General features: G+C 39.1%; 1 protein-coding gene across 1 annotated transcript in view; it reads right to left on the reverse strand.

The window, feature by feature from the left end:
* The window catches only part of TSHZ2 (teashirt zinc finger homeobox 2), a 301,375-nt gene that overhangs the window by 280,696 nt on the left and 1,467 nt on the right, over positions 1-19,212 (reverse strand). The window lies entirely within an intron of this gene.

Below are 19,212 nucleotides of genomic sequence, written 5' to 3' on the forward strand. Positions count from 1 at the left end.
ACTTACTGTAGTGTCTTCCATATATTAAGGTTGGTGGATGCTCTCCTGTCGACTCCGCCCACTCTTCTCATCCTGGTGGAGTACTGGAGTCAGTGGGAAATCACTTGAAGATCACTCAAAGCCAATGTGATATAATTGACCGCCAGTGAATCAACCACTGCAGTGTTAATCTACCACATAGTGGAGACAAGTCCTGAGTGGTTCAGCGCCTCCTTTAAAAATATCTCTCTCATAGAACTGGAAGGGACTTTGAGAGGTCATTGAGTCCAGTCACCTGCCTTCATGGCAGGACTATATATCATCCCTGACAGAGTTGCCCCAGATCCCTGCTCAAGGATTGAATGCACAACCATGGGTTTAGCAGGCCAATGCTCAAACCACTGAGCTATCTCTCCCCTCTGAATCATGGCCTATTCATGCCTAAGGGCCACAAATGGATTGGGCCCTATTGTTCAAAGCACTGGACATCACATAATAAATTACAGTCCAGGTCCCCAAAAACTCAATCTCCTTTCTAACTTCTGTATACAAAACCCACCATTAAGTGCAGGATATTACTATTGACTTCTGTGTGTGGGTTGGAGGACATACCGTGAAATTTGAATCTCTGCCTACCACACTTACGTTCTCTAAAAACCACTAATTCTTGCTGGAGTCACTGCACTTTCCTGATGCAGAGACATATCAGTCAGCAATTGTGCTGGTTACGTTTTCTGCCTTGGCCAACTAGGGTAAGTCCTCAGATCTCCTGTTTCTCCCCCACATGGTAAGCTCCTTTCTTGCAGCTTGGTACAGGCCTCACCTATTATTCCAGATAGAACCAGCCCTGCTAATAAATAAAAGAAAATTACACAAAGTCTCTGAAATGCAATAATGTGTCTACACTTTGGCCCATTACAAACACACAGAGATGAAATTAAATTTTGCAAAGAGTAATTCATCTCTAACTCAATCATTAAAGGATTAAGGGAAAAGCCAGAGCAGTAGTTTACCATGCTTCCATAAACCCAGCCCCCTTGTTGTATGTATCTAGAGGCTGTGGGTTTGAAATCTCAGACCAGCCAGTGTCCATATGGGATTAGAAATCACTGTCACATTTGAAATGTCTGGCTCTCAATGAAATTATCATTGAAGGGTAGGTTTACAAAGACACTTTCAACCTGTGTAGCAGAAAAGTAGAAAAGGGGCTGGATGCAACCATATAGTTGTGTTCAAATTCAATTACAGTTGAGAAAGCTACATTTGCAGCATTCTCAATGACCTGTTTCAACCAGTGAGCAGACTTTTAGATGAGAGAATTTACCGTCTACAAACAACTATCCCTAATAGTTCACATTAGCTGCTATCTGGATCAAATTTTCAAAATGGAATGCCTGCTTACAAAAATGCAGATGCCTACAAGATATGTGTGTCCAAATTGTCATGATTATCCATGCAAATTGAGTGATTGTGTATGCCAGTGGCTAGTGAGAAGCCAACTAGCCATTTCGTGCATGCATTCTCCCAATATTCACACACAAATTGCACAAATACACCACTTGCACAAATACAGATAGCCAACTGTGTGCACAAAGTTTCTGGAACAGACCTCAGGCCTCCACTTTTGAAAATTTCATCTTGTATGTCTTTACTATACACTTTTCCCAAACTGACTGCAAGGAAAAGCAACTATATTTAATAGAACCCAGGGCTTCTAAATGAAAATATACGTTTTGAAGCCACAACTTCTCTTACATATTATTCCTTTACTCTGTATTTTGTATGGCAAAGGAGCATAGAAAAGATGCAGTCACTAAGTTCTGGTTTACATTAGGGAGTTATTTTTAAATAACTCCCCTTATTTTGAAATATCAAGCAGAGTGTCCACACTACCAAGCCCATTATGTCAAAATAAGGGACTGGTTATTTCAAAATAATAACTCCTGCTTTCCTTGGATGGGTCCACACAGCACCCTTTCCTCGAAATAAGCTACGCAATTTGTGCTATGAAAATTGCGTAGCTTATTTCAATATTATTTCAAAATAAGGTGCTATTGCAAAACGTCCCTTATCCCTCATGCAATGAGGTTTATAGGGACGTCAGAATAGCAAGCCCATTATATTCGATATAACGGGCTTACTCTTAAGAAACAGTATCCCAAACTAGCTCAGTTGTGTAGACATAGCTCTTGGGGAATAAGCTTATTTTGAAATAGTTATTTCATGAGTTATTATTTTGAATTTAGCTATTTTGAAATAATTTCCTAGTGTAGACTTGCCTTACACAAGGATGGTTACTAAGTGAAGGCAGCTTCTAAATAAGAGAAGCAGGATGGAATTAGTGAGTAAGGGTGAATTTAATTCTGTGGACCAAATCCCAGAATCATGTAAAACTCCCCTTTAATACCACACCACCAAAATATAGTTTCCTATGCGGTAGGACTGCAACAACCAATCAGTACACAGTATGGATTACAGAGAGAAGAAATTTTGAGCACAGGTACAAAATGAATCACTATGTCTACAAAAAAAGTATTAACAATATAGAAAAGAATTTGAAACTGCTTAGAACTCAGTTAAGTTACCACAGCTCACAAAGACATAAAGAGAAATCTTGGACAGGAAGCTTACACCTAGACACCAAGGTGATGGGCACATTAGAAATGAGATAGATTAGCTAGATGAGCTAGACAGACAGATCTAAATGATCTCCAACATATTCATTTGTCTGACAGCCTGGAAAATACCAGCATTCCCAGGATTAAATGAGTTTACAAAATTGCATTTCCACTGTAAAATATACAATCCACCTTGATATGTCATTTTCTTTATGTTAAAGCAAACCAGGTCTCAACCAGGTAGTCCCCGAATGATACATAATACTATAAGAGAAATGAAACAATATCTAAGCAGCTGATCCACTGAAAGCTTTAAGATGCTACCTTTTTACTGCAGGATATCAGTGAAATGATGTGACCTGCACACACTTTGACACATTAATTTTTCTTGAGCTCAACCTCACCAAAATTCTGTACTGTCCATCTCTCATTGCTGTCTTGCGAACATATTTTTCTTCATGGTATCTAACTATTCTATCTTTGCAGGACTGTCAAACAACTGCTATTGTGTGGTTTCTTTTTTGCTTTGTTTTTAAAAGGGAAAAAAGAAACTATATTTGTTGGGTATAAAAAAAATGCACATCAAAAACCCAACAAACATGACTGATTCCCTCCACAATTTTTCCAGTACAGGTTACAACAATATTATTTCTGTTTTGCTTTAGCATGTATGCGTGTGCATGCACAAACACACACACACACACAGACACACTTTGGGATAGATTTAGGTCCATGTCCAAATTTTGTAACACCTTTATTTTCAAGTAACTTGTGCAAATACAGGATAAGATTTAGCATTGGAGAGTTTGCAAGCTTAGGGCCAGATTCTAATATCACCCACTGTGGCACAATGCAGGAATGACTCTGTTGAAGCCACTGGAGTTACTCAGGTATCTCTCTGAAGTCAAAGAGATCAGAATCCGGCCTTTAGTAAGAGTTTTCCCCATACACAATCACAATCAACCAAACACATTTGTAATCCACTGCAGCTGGTGTTTCCATAATTGATAGAGATATAAAAGCCCTTTTTGCTAAAGTTGTACTCTTTTTTTCCCCCTTCTTCTTTGGGGACTTCTGAGAGAGCTGCTACAAAATGCTAGCATTATAATTCAGATAATTCAGCTCCCTTTAGAATCTCTGGCTTAAAGCAAGAGGTTACGAGTCTTAATAATGCAAAAAACCGAGCTAAAAACAAACGTTTATTTTACTTGACATAGCAAAACAAAGTTAAATCAATGCATCATCTGAATGGCTCCTGTTGTAGATAACATTTCTAATGAAATACGAATGTTATAAAAAAAACTCTTGAATCTTATACACATTTGGAAATATCTCTGTGTAACTGTTCTTTAAGTGTTCTGTCTCTGAGTACTAACAGGTCACTGCACAGGAAATACAAGAATAGGTTCCATTTTAATCAGGGTATGTAAAACACTCTCTAGAATGTTACATTGCCTTTGGGACTGCAGTGAGTAGGGAACTTTTACAAAGTCCAGGTCACTCTCCCCATTACATCACTGAAAAAAACATATTAGGTTCAATTATATAGATGTCATATATTGGAACTGTAAACCTATTCCCAAATGAGGATGCTGGTTAAAATAAACTAATTTCCTTGGAGAAACTTATAATCGCTCCTCTGGTCCTATGTACCTACTTTGCAGATTTTTAATAGTAAATTTCCACCGAACTAAAGCATTTCCCCCCAGTGATAATGAAAGGGGATAAAGACAAAAAAACAACTTTAAACATACTTCTTTGGTAACAACTCTCCACATTGCACCCACCACACACACTGAGATCACCAGCCAAAGTATATCAAATGCGGACTTACTGAAATAAAGGAAAAGATTTGAGGGGAGAAGTTAATGAACAATTAAGTAACAATGTCCATACTCTAAACAAGGGGAAACACAATTGCAGATATCATCATAACATTCTCCTCCTCCTCTCCTCCCCCCCTCCCCACACACACTGGTAAATATTTCCTGAAATGATTTACCTTTGCTTTAGCCCTATTTGCAAGATGATAACATCTCTAATAAGCCTGCAGAGCTGGCAAAAGGGTTGTGTGCGTTTGCATGTTATTCAGCTGTGGTTAACACTCTCAGGGATTTATTTATTTAACCCACAAAGTCTGGGGGCTTCACAAACCTGTAAGAACCTTTTGGAGGTGTTCAGTTCTGTGTTCACTAATGCCAGTGGCATTTTGCTATTGACTACCATATAAAGAGGACTGATTTTCCAAGAGGTTTCCCATCATGCAATAAAAAGAGCATTTCCGCCTCTCTTTCTGTCTCTGTCTCTCTTCCCTGTCTCCCCCTAGTAAAACAAAGAACCTTGTTGGTTGCAGGCGCATAACTCCTACTGATATAAACAGTAGTTTCACACATGCAAATGATGCAGTGAGCAGTCCTAAGCAGTTTACATGCTCTGGCATGAAAACAGAACTCAGACTACCAGCCCCAATTATCTGTACAGCTATCTAGTGATTGGATCCCTTGGCATTATTTTTGTATTCTCTCTTTCAGCCTCTTTCTTCTGTGCCACAACATCTCAACTGCCAGTATTTCCTGCTCTTTGCTCCTACCCACCTACAGTATATTAGTCAATCACTCCTCCAGGCCCTGTTCCAACTATTTCTGCAATTGTGCTACTACCAGCCAGTTGACCAAACAACACTGCTTCTGACATTGATGCTGCTCCACCATATTATATCTTGCATAAAAAAATAAAATTAAAAAAACCTCTACATAGTTTTTGAACTATTCAATATTTATTTTGAACCCTCATTATTTAAGGCACAGCCGCAGGCCTTACTGCACACCAGTCAAACCCCATGCACAATACAGTTATTAATTGCCTGTCTTTTTCATCGTGCTCCACTCTGTAGCAGGTAACTGCTTCACAATCACTAGTGAATTTACCTTCACAACATCCCATGTGATATGAGGTGGCATTATCACCCTTTTACAGATTAGGAACTTAGGGAGAAGAAAATTGAAGCCAAAATTGTGAGAAGTGTCCAGTACTTTTAGGTGCCCAACCTGAGAAGCATACAGCCTAATTTTTCAGCACAATTAGCATTTTATAGCACAGGTCCCATTAACTTCAGTTGCAGTTGTGAATACTCAGGTCCCACGTGTTTCATGTTGAGCACAGAGAAAACAAGGAACGATGAAGGCTGAGGACAGACTGGTGGCTTGCTTCCCTCAGCAAGCTCTTGAGGGCCGCAGGACATGCGCCTCCTAGGGCTCCAGTGGTGATTTAAAGGGCTTGGGGCTCCCGCTGCTACTGTAGCTGATGTAATGGCAGCAGCAGTTGGGAATCCTGGGCCTGTTTAAAACACTGGGGCCTGAGGCAGCAGTCCTTTTCACCTTCCCCTCCCATCGCTAGCCATGTATGGCAGAATCAAATTTCCCAGGAGGGTTTTGACTGTCTTAACTATCTCTTTTCTTTCGGCAGTTCTTTCTGTCTTATTCATAATGCTCCTTGCAACTTCTGCCACAAATATAGCTGTGATGCTACAGACAACTATATGTCACCAGAATCCAGATTCCTTCCCCCAGCACTGTCCCTCCTCTGCACTGGATGAAGAAGGGATACTTTTAGGGGTTTTTTTTAAAGCAATCTGTAAACACATCACGTGGAACTATATTGATCCCTACACAGATCTTCAGAAGGGTATGAGCCTTTAGATCCATAGCACAGGTCTCTACCACTTGAGTGAATGGAGTAACTGGCAGAAATAATAGGCTGTTAACCTTTATGCTAGCCAAACGCTAGAGAGAGATGTGGCACACCCTTTGTCAGTGGGTTTTGCAAATATTGGCTGATGTGCTCTCCTTGGCTTCTGCTATCCTCACCTATCCTTGTGCCACCTTTTCCTATTCCCCCACCTGTGTCTTCCCTTCTCCCCTTTTATTGTTTACTCATCTGCATTCCAATAAGGCTGTTTTCTTCTTATCCTTGCTGCCTGGGCACCGACAGGTTGAGAACTGGAAGTACAAGACAAACAATGTTCTTGCATTCTGCCCTGCACCTTAGCTTGCCCTAACAGCAGGGAGAGGTAGTGTCAGGATGTTTTCTTCAGCACTGGCTAGAGCATGGTTAGTGAGTGCTGTGAGGGTGAAATATGCTCATAGTGATTGCCATAGGAACTCTGTAATGATGGGGCATGTTCAGTGAAGATGGAATATTCGGTGACTTTTGGTGCCAGCCTCTAACAAATCTGTACTGAGCATGTGCAAATGTTTAGGGACTTAATTTGGCCAAATGTGGGTGGATGGTCATGGGACACCAAAAGGTACCTCCTAAACCTTGAGTAACCCCCTGCCAAATTTCAGGTTTCTGTTGCAGAGCTTGGAGGTGTTAACATTTTGTGAGGAAATGACTATCTGTATATTTTAACATTGGCAAAACCATGTCAGATCATGCCACACCTCCGCTGGACAGTGTCTCTCCCGGACAGATCCCAGAAGCAATTTAAAGGACCCAAAGCTCCAGCCACCAGCAGTGGAAGCAGAAAGCTCCAGGTCCTTTTGAAACACTGGGTCCCAGTAAAGTTGCCCTTGTCACCCCTTCTTCCCCCATAAGGTCAGGCCTGACTATAGATATCATTGCCAGCTCTGTCTCTTGTATATCACTTCCAGCTCCCTCCATAGTCACAATCCTGATATCCAGACAACTCACAGTGCCCTCAAGGCCTCCATTGTTTTGCTACTGTGTCCAATTCACCCCTTTTCTTTGTAAGGTCTTCACACAGCCCTACTTCTGCAATTTCAATGGCTGCCTGAAGAAGTAAAACAGTTGTCCATCACACAACCCTCTTTTCCGTACTTCAGGGGCCATGAGATATGGAAGTCCACCCACAAATTGTTCTTCTCATAGTTACAATATTTGAATGTATTTAAAAATGTTCAAGATTTATTTTTGCCATGCATGAGAGAGAGAGGCATGAACTATAAAATCCAGATCTGAGTCTCTGATTCAGCCATTGGGGCTCTGCATGTGCTTAAAGCTAGGCACAAACATAAGCATCTTGATCAACTGGGACCTGAGCTTGACTCCAGATTTCAAAGCCCTCCAAAATTTGGGCTGTTGCGATTTCAGGTTCCTGATCACTAGTGAGATTGACTTTAAGGATAGAATTAGCACCTAAATTCTGGTCTGGATTTGAAAACATAACTCCTTCCTCTCAAAGGACTTGCATTTAGGAATCCTGTTCAAACCCATCCCTTGTTACAATATAAGTTTATTGGGGCTATTGAATAGAAGAGTTCACTGTGTTAGGTAACATTTTGTTACCTTTTGACAAGAAAAAATATTTAATAACAATTTTTTCACTGCTCAATATTTGTTTAAGTGTCACAAATAATTAAATGCTTATGAGTCAGAGACATCTTTAGACATTTTGACAATACACATTAAGAGGTGCTTTAAGGGGAAATCTGTGCAGCTCAGCTTGTATTTGTTGTACTGTAACAATAATGTATCTTGATTACATTTGTTCCAGATTTTCATGAGCAACAGGCGGCATTCTGCAGATGATCTGTAAGGAACAGAATGACAGCGTCTGACATGCCCTGACATGCCAGGAAATTCATGAGCACAGATGTTTGATGAGAAAGTCTATGGGACTATTGCATGTGGGTGGGGCACTAGAAACCACTCCCTGAAGCCTAAGGGAGAATGGACATTAGGGTAGCTAACAATTACATTATAATAATAACAATAAATAACCATGAATTACTTGTAAGAATGTCAACCCACGTTAAATATACGAATATTGATAATCAGAGACAAGAGCTGGCTAGCCAATACAATACTCAACTAGTGTACAAAGTCTAACTGACCACTTAGCAACAGAGAGTCAGACATTTAGCTTAATTTTAAAAGAGCTCACTGGAGAACTTTGATAAAGGGGAGTGCATTCCAAACCCTGGAGTCTCAGTGAAGAAAGCCCTGCCTGGTGATCTCAAATGAAATGAACAGTCCAGCTGATCTCAGGTGCTCTGTGAGTAGATGGGATAGCAGCAATCTCTCAGGTATAGAATATTGGCCATATATTACCTAAGATTTACTCTGGGATCTTCTCAATATAATACCTGTAACTACCATTCCCAAGAGGCAAGATAATGGGAAAATAAAGACCAATAGCCCTTAATGCATCCAAAAGCTGTTACCTGCCTCCATATTTTTCCTACAGCCAATACATATATTTCCACCCTAGAGAAAGAATCCTACCCTTGACAGACATTTGCAACTTGTAGTGGTGCCGATGAAAGCTGTGCAGAAAGATCAAATAGGAATTGCTGTGTTCTCATTGCTTTTGAAACCTCTTATTTATTAAATGCCTAAATAAGGATTCAGACACCTTAAGAACCCATTTTTGGAAATCCTTGCCTCAGTGTTTTCTGCAATGGATTTCACACCACCACCAGCCCGGGTTTGTGACTATTCTGTAACATTTTATACTGGGTGTCATTCTCTGTCAGGACACCTGTGTGTCATGTGTTTTCAGATCTGTGGTCCAAACAAGCTGCATTTAGCACAGGACACAAGGGGAAGGTAACTAGGCCACCTTGCAACTTCTCCGATTCTGAGGCTTATTTGGGATAAAATTTAATTTGGGAGTAACTTAGAGAAACCTCCTGGCTACTTTAAATGATGCTGCATAGAACAATCACCATAGAAATCACCTACCTTGCTAGAGAGTGACAGAAGAGAGCCTGCGAGGCCATTTTCCTCCTTCGTTCAACTGTGCCCCAGACACACCCAGGAATGCCTCCTGTGACTGGAAGAGTGGAAAAGGGGGAGCAAAGAGTTGGCTAAACTGGTTTATGCTTCCTGGAGATTCTCTTTCATTGGCAGAATCTCCAGACACCCATCCAGAAGAGTGCCCCATCCTCTTTGTACCAACAAAGGGCTACAAAAGGGATGGACTCAAGAGTCAGGATCTGACCTAGAGTATCCACCTTTACTTTTCTCTTCTGGGAGCTTGTTACAGATGATAGTATAGAGCTGAAAGATGAGGAGTCCTGTGGTATCTTAAAGGCTAACACATTTCTTGGGACATAAGCTTTTGTGGGATGGAGCCCACTTCGTCAGATGCATGAAGTGGAAACTTCAGTTTGGCAGGGATACATACACACATGCAAATACGGGAGTGGTACATTATTATGTGGAGGACCAGTGCTAAGGAGGCCAGTTCAATCAGGTTGGATGTTACCCACTCCCAATAGCTGATGCGAAGGTGTGAATACTAAAAGAGGGAAAATTACTTTTTGTAGTCAGCCAGGTAGTCCCAGTCTTTATTCGGAACCAGTCTGATAGGGTATGTCTACACTACCCCGCTAGTTCGAACTAGCGGGGTAATGTAGGCATACCGCAATTGTAAATGAAGCCCGGGATTTGAATTTCCTGGGCTTCATTTGCATAAGCCGGGCGCCGCCATTTTTAAATCCCGGCTGGTTCGAACCCCGTGCCGCGCGGCTACACGCGGCACAAACTAGGTAGTTCAAACTAGGCTTCCTAGTTCGAACTACCGTTACTCCTCATTCCACGAGGAGTAACGGTAGTTTGAACTAGGAAGCCTAGTTCGAACTACCTAGTTCGTACCGCGTGTAGCCGCGCGGCACGGGGTTCGAACCAGCCGGGATTTAAAAATGGCGGCGCCCGGCTTATGCAAATGAAGCCCGGGAAATTCAAATCCCGGGCTTCATTTACAATTGCGGTATGCCTACATTACCCTCCTATTTCAAAATAGGAGGGTAGTGTAGACATACCCATAGTGTCAAGTTTGCATATGAATTCCAGCTCTACAATTTCATGCTGCAATCTGTTTTTGAAGATTTTTTTTCTCAAGCACAGCAAAATATTTCGAAATACCCCCCCCATTTCAAAATAAGGATATGTCTAAACTGCATTCTAAAATCGAAATAGATACAAAATTTTAGCTATACAAATTGCATATTGTATTTCAAAAGTGGCTATTTCTAAATTTGACACATCCACATGTGCCAAATTTTGAAATAAAGCATTATTTCGAGACATCCTGTATTGCTCATGGAACGAGGTTTACAGGGATGCTGAAATAGCGAGTCCATGATTTAAAAAATTATTTTGAAATAGTGGACACATTCCTTGGACACGGGGTAGCTATTTCAAGATATCTCCATTATCCCGAAATAGTCTTGCAGTCTAGATGTACCCTAATAAGTGGAGCGTCCTCGCTACCCAGCCCATTATTTCGAAATAATAGGCTGGTTATTTCAAAAATCTGTACTCCTGCTTTCCTCGGGGAGTAAGCTTATTTTGAAATAGTTATTTCAGGAGTTACTATTTCAAATTTAGCTATTTCAAAATAATTTCCTAGTGTAGACATGCCCTGGGTGTCCAGAGAGGTTGAAGTGCTCTCCTACTGGTTTTTGAATGTTACCATTCTAGACATCTGATTTGTGTCCATTTATTCTTTTATGTAGAGACAGCCTGGTTTGGCCAATGTACATGGCAGAAGGGCATTGCTGGCACATGAGGGCATATACCCTGATATCTATTCTATTTATCTGTGCTGCTGCCTTGCAATGTGACCGTGAGCAAGTCTGCTTAAATTTGCCCATCTGTAAAATGGGAATAAAACCAATTTACCTCATTAGGTTTGTTATGACCATTGGTAAAATGCAAAGACAGGACCTATGTGCAAAGAAGTGCTCTTCCTGTTGAAGCTTGCAATTCCCATACATATCAATGGAAGCTCTGCAACTTAATCAAAAGCATTAATGCTACGACAGATCAATAAAATTGCTTAATCTCCACTTCTTTTCACATGTGAATTTAATGCTACTTGTACTGCAGTAATAAATGTTCTAATACAGATGAAAAATATAAATTTTAAAAATATGTTTTTGTAGGCCATTTTAGCTAAAATAAAATCACCCAAGTTCCCTGAAAGTTTTCCATGCAGATTTTCTTCCCCTGTGGTACTCAAATTTTAAATCATGTGAAGACCCAGCCCTTTTCTATACAGTCTACTCACCCTGTAGGGTGTATATGAGATGATCCTGCATGCACATACAGAATATCAGGTCTGATAAATTGTGAGGGTGATTTCAAACAAGCTTGTGTAATTTACACTGAATTATTTATATCCCATGTAACCCGCTCATAGTAAAGTATTTTCTTTACACCAACAGAACAACTTCACTCTGAGCAGAGGGTCAGTGATATAAATGGGACTGCAGCCTGCACATTCTAATGCACTGAAACAAGCCCAGACTTTCATTCCAGTCAACTATAAATGGAGTCTCACTAAGACCCCAGTTTGTTATCAGTGAATTCCAATGAATATAATTATTTTCATTAAAAACAAGCACTGCATACTGCTTCTTTTTCAGCAGAAAATGTGCACCGATCCCACATGAACAAACCAAATAGTGCAGTCGGAAAGATGCTTTGGGAATATTAAACAGCATTTTTCACATTTATTAAAGCAATATTGTATGAGATTTTCTATGAGTTAAAATTTATGGGTCTGAATTTTATACTAACAGAGAACAGAAAGATTTTTAAAAAACAACTTCAACCTCCTCTGATTATACTAGACCAGAATTAAGGCCTACTGGGAAATTGGGCCTTTTCTCTTTTTACATACATAAAAGCAAGCACAACAGGCTTTCCAGTTAAATGAGTCTTTTGAGATAGATGCAGGAAGAGTCAGAAAGCTCCTTAAAATGTTATTGCTCCTCATATTTGCCAAGTGGGGATGTATATTAAAAATTATCTGTTCTTTACAGTACAGTGCTTCTACCTGTAACATGTTTTTGTTCTAATTTGACCTATTTCAAGAGTTATTTGAGAGAGGGTTTTTGTTTTGTTTTTTCTCCGTATGTTCAGCTGCTTTGCTTTTTATAAAAGCTTTGCTTACCTAGTCCCTTTTGCATCAGGAGTAACTTTAATGAGATACAGTATCATTAGATGATAACAGTTCACACGAAACATGGGGAAAATATAGAGAAAAGAATGAGATAGAGATATAATAGATACAATGAACAGAGATGAAAGAAAGAAGACAGCATCTCATTTACATTAATACAATAAAAATAAAGCATGAATGTTGCAAGTTTTACCTAAGTTTTTTTTTCTTCAGTAAAGTTGAGCTCCATTGTGTTTTTATGTCTGTAAAAAACAGCTACTGGCTATTAACTCTCAGGATGTAATTGCCACTAGAGGCAATCTCCATAAAACCACAATGGAAAGCCATACTTCAAGAATAGATGGTCTGATCCTTTAGACTAGGGCCAAAGTCTGCTTTTGGTTATACATCAGTGTAAGTCCAGAACTAAGTCGCCTGTCTACATGATGAGCTGGAGCACTGCAAGCCAGGGATGCATTTACAGTGAACCAGCTTACTGAACACTAATTTTCTACGTAGACAGGGCATAAGCTCTAGTAGAGCAATTCTGACACAGTTCAAAGTAGGAGCCAGTTAAAAGTAATATTGCCAACACAAAGCGTCAAAAATCATAAATCTGGTCTTCAAAATACATGAGATTGGCTTTAAAAGCACAAGTGGTTTCTTTTTTCCATTTGATATTGGAGTCTTTTGAATTCATGTTTATCTCCATAACAATTAAGGCCAAACACTTTCTTTTTCTTTTAAATAAAAGCTGACAAGATCATGTTATCCCCTGAATCCAGAAGCTGGAGATTAAAGAAAATACCATATATTATGAGACAACCGTACCATAGAAGTTTATCACTATGCCTAATTAAATTGGCTTGAATTATTTAAAAATGCGACCACTCTGGCAATTATAGGCTCAGTTTGGTACGAATTTTGCATCCATATTTCAGCTAGATGCCCATTTCTCCTTTTCTTTTGTGTGAGTGTGTGTATGCCTATTGTGCATGTGTACACATGTATGTCTTCCAAGATAATCTATTTCCTATAAACATAGGATGGTTCCAGTTTGCTGTGGAATTTTACCAGTAACTATGATCATTGCTTACCACACAGTAAAAACAACATAGAGTTTGTTCCTGTCACTTTGTAGCAATTGTTGTGACTTTTGTTTTTGGAGTCTGTGAGGTGCGGGGGGGAGGGAGAGAGGGAGGAGGAAAGAAGAATAATATCTTCTTGCGAAACAAAAAACCTTTTCTTTTGTCTAAACTAAACATTTCATGCAGCACTAAGATCCTAAGACCAGTTTTCCAGCTTCTTTTCATTTCTCTTGAAAAACCTCTCAAGAAAATGTATTAAAAAATCAGCAATAGTTAAAAATGAGATGTGTAAATGTAATGGGAAACAGTGTGCTTCTGTGATGCATTTTCCCTTGAAATCTGTTCTTGGAAACCAAGGTATTTCTTCTGAGTTACAAAAGACATTATTATAATGTGGTCAGAAATGACAAGGGGCCAAGATGCAATAGCTTCAAGTCAGGGTCACCTTAATGAGAAAGAACTGATGTTAATGTATAAACTCAAATGAAACTTTTAGGCCCCTGATTTGCAAAATATACCATAGGTTGCAATGTTAGAAAAGGCTGTTTAATAGACCAATCAGGTCTTGGTACCAGAAAAATAATATTCAATAATAATTGCAAAACAATAAAAATGTTTAAAGAATGAAAGTTGCACCATAAATAATATACAATCATCATGTACAAACTCTAAAAAACAAAAATGTGGAATTATCAGTACATATATGCATAATTGGAACTTTCTCTAGTTTCCACAGGTAAATTATACTTAAAAGCTTTTGGCAGAATATGGCCCATAATTTGGACACAAACCTCTTTTTTAAAACTGTATTGTTTTATTCTGCAGCCAAACAGCCCAATTTTACAGTCTATATACAGGTACAACTCCCAGTGAAGCAAAGTCACTAGTGAATCCTGTAGGACTGGGCCCGCAGTCATACAAATTATTGTAATTAACTAGGTAATGAAAAATCACTGCAGTTGCATGAATGAAATGTAAGGCTTCAACTGTGAGAGTAATGTGTTTCCAATTGACTCAAATATCTGATTCTGAGACAGATGAAAATGTCTCCCTGCTTGCGTGAACACACTCTGGAGGTGAAACTTTACAAACATCTTTAATTTTGGAAAGACTAAGGGGAAAACAAAAGGCTAGTTTAATAAAATAAGGCTGGTGGGATCCTCTTTCTGAAGGAGTTTGGTTGAACATGGCACTCACATGTCTCAATATTTGCAATACAATTTGATAGATATTAAATAGAGTATTTATTTGCATCTTTTTCCTCTGGATCTACTAATAATCATTATCCACTAGAACAACCAGGCTTCTCTCTGCTGTTTCCCCCTGCTCCCAACTAGCTAACACAATTTTTTTTTCACATTTGAATTCTTAAGATCTGTGCAATTGTTTAACATAATAGGTGTTTAGCATCTGGTTCCGACCGGATAGAGCACCGTTCCATTGCTTTGGCTGCTGCTGCTGTTAAGTTAGGAGCTGCAGTCACAGCAACTGACAGTCGGTTTTGGGGCTGGAGAGGGGAGGAGACTGGACTTGCTCTATGAAGTGGTGTCCTCAGTAGTATGTGAAGTAAAGCAAGGGGGAAAGAATCATTGCAATTCTATACTGCTGACTCGGTACCCCAGCGACTTTGTCTACTGAAAAAGTTATTTGAGATGGGTGGTGCTAATGGGAAACTGAGTCAGAAGGAAAAAGCAATGGAGAGAAGCGGCAAAATCCTGCTGGTTTCTAAGTCAACAGCCTTGACATGAATGGGCATGGAGGAGTAGAACTGATTAGGTAAAATAATTTTGCTTTAAATAAACAATTTTCCAAAAAGTATTTAAAAAGCATTGATCTCACTTATTGATGGCCTTGTCTTTTAGATTACGAAGGCAGTGTCTGAGATCCTCGTTAGTTCTAATCTTTCTATGGGGGAGCAATGAATTGTGCCCTGGTGTGGCAGATTAAAAATGAAATCAGTAAACATCTAAAACAAATGAACTTTTGAGTTAGACTCATAGATTTTAACTCCATAGTGATCATCTAGTCTGACCTCCTGCACACGGCAGGCCAGAGACTCTCGCCCACTCACTCTTGTCCCTTTCGGTCCTGGATTTTAACATGAAGTTGGGGCGGGGGGGGGGGGGGGGGAATCACTTAGTGGCTCAATTCCAAAACCGAGTTTAGATGGCTAATTTGGTGGATGGGTAGCGGAGGAAGTACCTAGTCTGAAACTCATTTAATTAATCGGAATGGCAAAGCCTCCTCATGTTTGTGAACACCTTTGCTTTTTTGTCATCTGTCAAGTGCCATGATGTGCAGAGTAACTGAAGGGTTCTGAGGCATGAGATATTTAGATGTTTTTGATGTGCACTTGCTTTTCTGGTGGATGTTAAAACAAAGCGATTCTGCCATTCCCACAGTTCCATTCAATCCCATTTGCTTGAAACCTGCTTCTATCAGCTGCTTAATAAAGGATAAATGCAACATTAAAAATAAAACAACCCTGCTGGGTTACGTGTACATATTTCTTGAGAATCAGATCTAACGTGTTGATCTAGTTTAACCCACTGAGGAGTACATTTCTATGGGTTTCCCCTGCTGAATACATTTCTATTTAAATAACCTGTTCTATTAAGGTGCAAATTGCAACTTTTAAGTAATGATTGCTAACAGTCTTATGTTTACTGCCACACAAGGACTTTCACGAAAACAAAATCTGCATTATTCATCTCCAGCTTCCATAAACAAAATAAATGTGGCTGGTAGCTGTTTCTGCGGTACTTTTCAGGAGCATTGCTTTTCAGGAGCATCGGTTCTCAGATAACCTCTCAGAGCCAACAGAAAGAGAATGAAAGAAAGAATGACAAAATTGTGGCATCAAAAGATGGTAAGCCCACATTCTTCTTCACTAGCATTAAGCAGTGAAATAGAAATTCATGATCACAAAATAAAATATGCACATCTAAGGAAGCTGCAGGGGGAAAGCAGAGTATAATCCAGAGAAATTGTGTTTGAAAGCTATTTTGTATCCATCAGCATAAAAAACAACATCAAAATGGCAGCTCTGGATTGTTGCCTCCTCTTTACCCCTCAGTTGGGTACTGTCTCTGGTGTAGAATCACTATGCGGGTTGTGCCCCAGAGGTGACCGTATTTCAGTGATGGATGCAGTACATCAAGGCCTGATTCTTTCCTTGCTCTTAAGAGTTCTACACCAGTGCAACTCCATTCATGGCAATAGAATTATTTCTGATTTACGCTGGTGTGAGAGAAGAATTGGTCCTACTATTTGTAAAGCCTTTTGGGGTTCACTGAGATAAAAAAAGAAAAACACAAACTTTATATTAAATTGTAAATTAAAATATGACATAATATTGGATACTGGTGTGAAGAGATTTAAACATCTGCTCTAAGAATGATCCAAATCGTAGTGAAAAAGAATGATGCTTCAGAGAAAATAGAGTCAGCTACAGAAAGATCATAGTTCTTTTGTTGACAAGAAATAAACTATATTTAAAAACATAACGGGAGACCAGAGAGGCCTAATAATCAAACATAAATAGTGTCCCATTTATCTAATTACAATAACTTGTTTCATTACAATACTCTGTAATATATTTTTTAGAAACACAGGGCCCAAAATTAATAATAGAAAAGGACAAAATTGCCATGTATATTTCTCTAGATAGATTTTCATCTAGCAGCAGGACTTCACTTCTGATTCACTTGCTTGTTCTCTCTAACCTTTACATTATTCATTAATCAAACTAGAAACCTGCTTTCAAAGTCAGTGCATGGTAGTAATTATTTACAGTTGTGCATAGTATTTAATTTTAAGCAATGACAAAAGCAGACATGTCCAGAATCATAAGGCTTATCATTTTTCTTCCCTGGGAGGTTAACTGCCTAAAGAAGCTAGAAGTTGCAAACTTTTCTTCAATATCCCTACTACCACCAGGACAAAATTAAGTGCAGCCAATGCCCTTGAGCCTGCAAAAGGTAAAAATAACAAAATGTGAAAATTAAAAATATACATTGTATTCAATCCTTCAAATCGAAGGGTAAAAAAGGAGCATTAGCATTTGCTTTAATGAGCAATATGTTTTCTGTTGTGCAGACTACCAGTAGTGTCACTGTTTGTTTTACCACACGAAACCGAACCTCAGTACTATTCATAAAAATGAAAGTTAGTTTTGAGAACTATCTACCTCAGGCAAGTGTACTCTTTGAAATCTCTCTCTCTCACACACACACATACACGTTCAAAGCGAAAGTACTGGTAATGTAAGTATAAATACCTGCTATGTTGGATGCAACTGGATTATACTTAAATATCCAGTATTTTGCATATCTGAAACAACACTGAACTGAGGACAAATATAATCAAAGAAGTGCAACTCTGAGAACTGGTACTCTTTTCCCAATAAGATTACTGAATGAAACATGCCCTAGTTATTATGGTAATTAAAATGACTGCATAGATATTAAAAGCCTTTACAAGAATAATAATAAATGCAAGAATAATAATACGAATGAAATTGTTCTTAGGGTAACATCTTATCTTCCCCACCAGGGAAATCTTGGTACGACGACAACACGAACATTATCTATAATGATTTACTTTAAAACAACTGTTTCCATAAACCAACTAAGCTACTTCTCCCCCCCACACACACACCCGCCCCCCAATGCTTGTACTGTACACATACTCTAACCTAACATTCTGCTTGGAACACAAAATGAAATGAAGACTCACAGACTCACAACAGTAACAAAAGAAAAAAGAAGCAATTCTCACACTGAGATCATCAGCGGATGTTGGGATCGGGGGGAGGGGAGGAAGCTATCCTACAAGTTGAAAATGTTAATGACTCGTCCAGTGCTTTGTGAATAAAAACAATAATAATGAATGAGCACAGAGCTCTCTTTTCATAGATATGTTCCTGGATTAATTACCTTTTTGTAATTAAAAGAGACCTCTCCTTGCCAGTAAACAGACTGACCTCCAGCTTAGGTGCATGGGTCTGCCCCAGAAGACTTTGCCTACATACAAGTGTCCTAAATCTAAGTAAATGAAGCAGAAGCTAAGATCTGTTATAAGTTTATAAAAGTTCCCTGTGTCCCAGATCTCCAAAATTAGCTGCAAACATTACTTTTCAAAGTTTATTCAAGTATGTCACTAAACATGTCCATAGATTTTGTCTTTAGCTATAGTAATATGCTAAGGGTTGGAGTATTCAAAGTGTGTGTGTGGAGGGGACAATTAGCTGATGATCCCTAAACCATAAACACAACAGAACAAAACTTAGCTTTTCTTTAAAGCACACACACACAAACATTAAAAATCAAACAAGATAATAATTGTGCATTTCTGGCTAAGAGAATCCAGAGGGCAAGACATACGTCATTGGCACTTGAGTTACCATGGTGAGTGATTTATTGATATGTATCAAGAATGAATAGATCAAAGGCAGCAAGATGACAGGTGATCAATCAAATGTCAAATCAAAGCTGGCAATCAACTGGAAAGCTGATTTTTCAGTGGGTGGGTCTGGCAGAAGAAAAATGAACTTCCATATTGCACTTCCCAGAAACAAAGCCCCAGAATACAATTAAAAAAAAATAAAGCAATT

Source organism: Pelodiscus sinensis, chromosome 18 (assembly GCF_049634645.1).
Source record: "Pelodiscus sinensis isolate JC-2024 chromosome 18, ASM4963464v1, whole genome shotgun sequence".
Taxonomy (NCBI): domain Eukaryota; kingdom Metazoa; phylum Chordata; order Testudines; family Trionychidae; genus Pelodiscus; species Pelodiscus sinensis.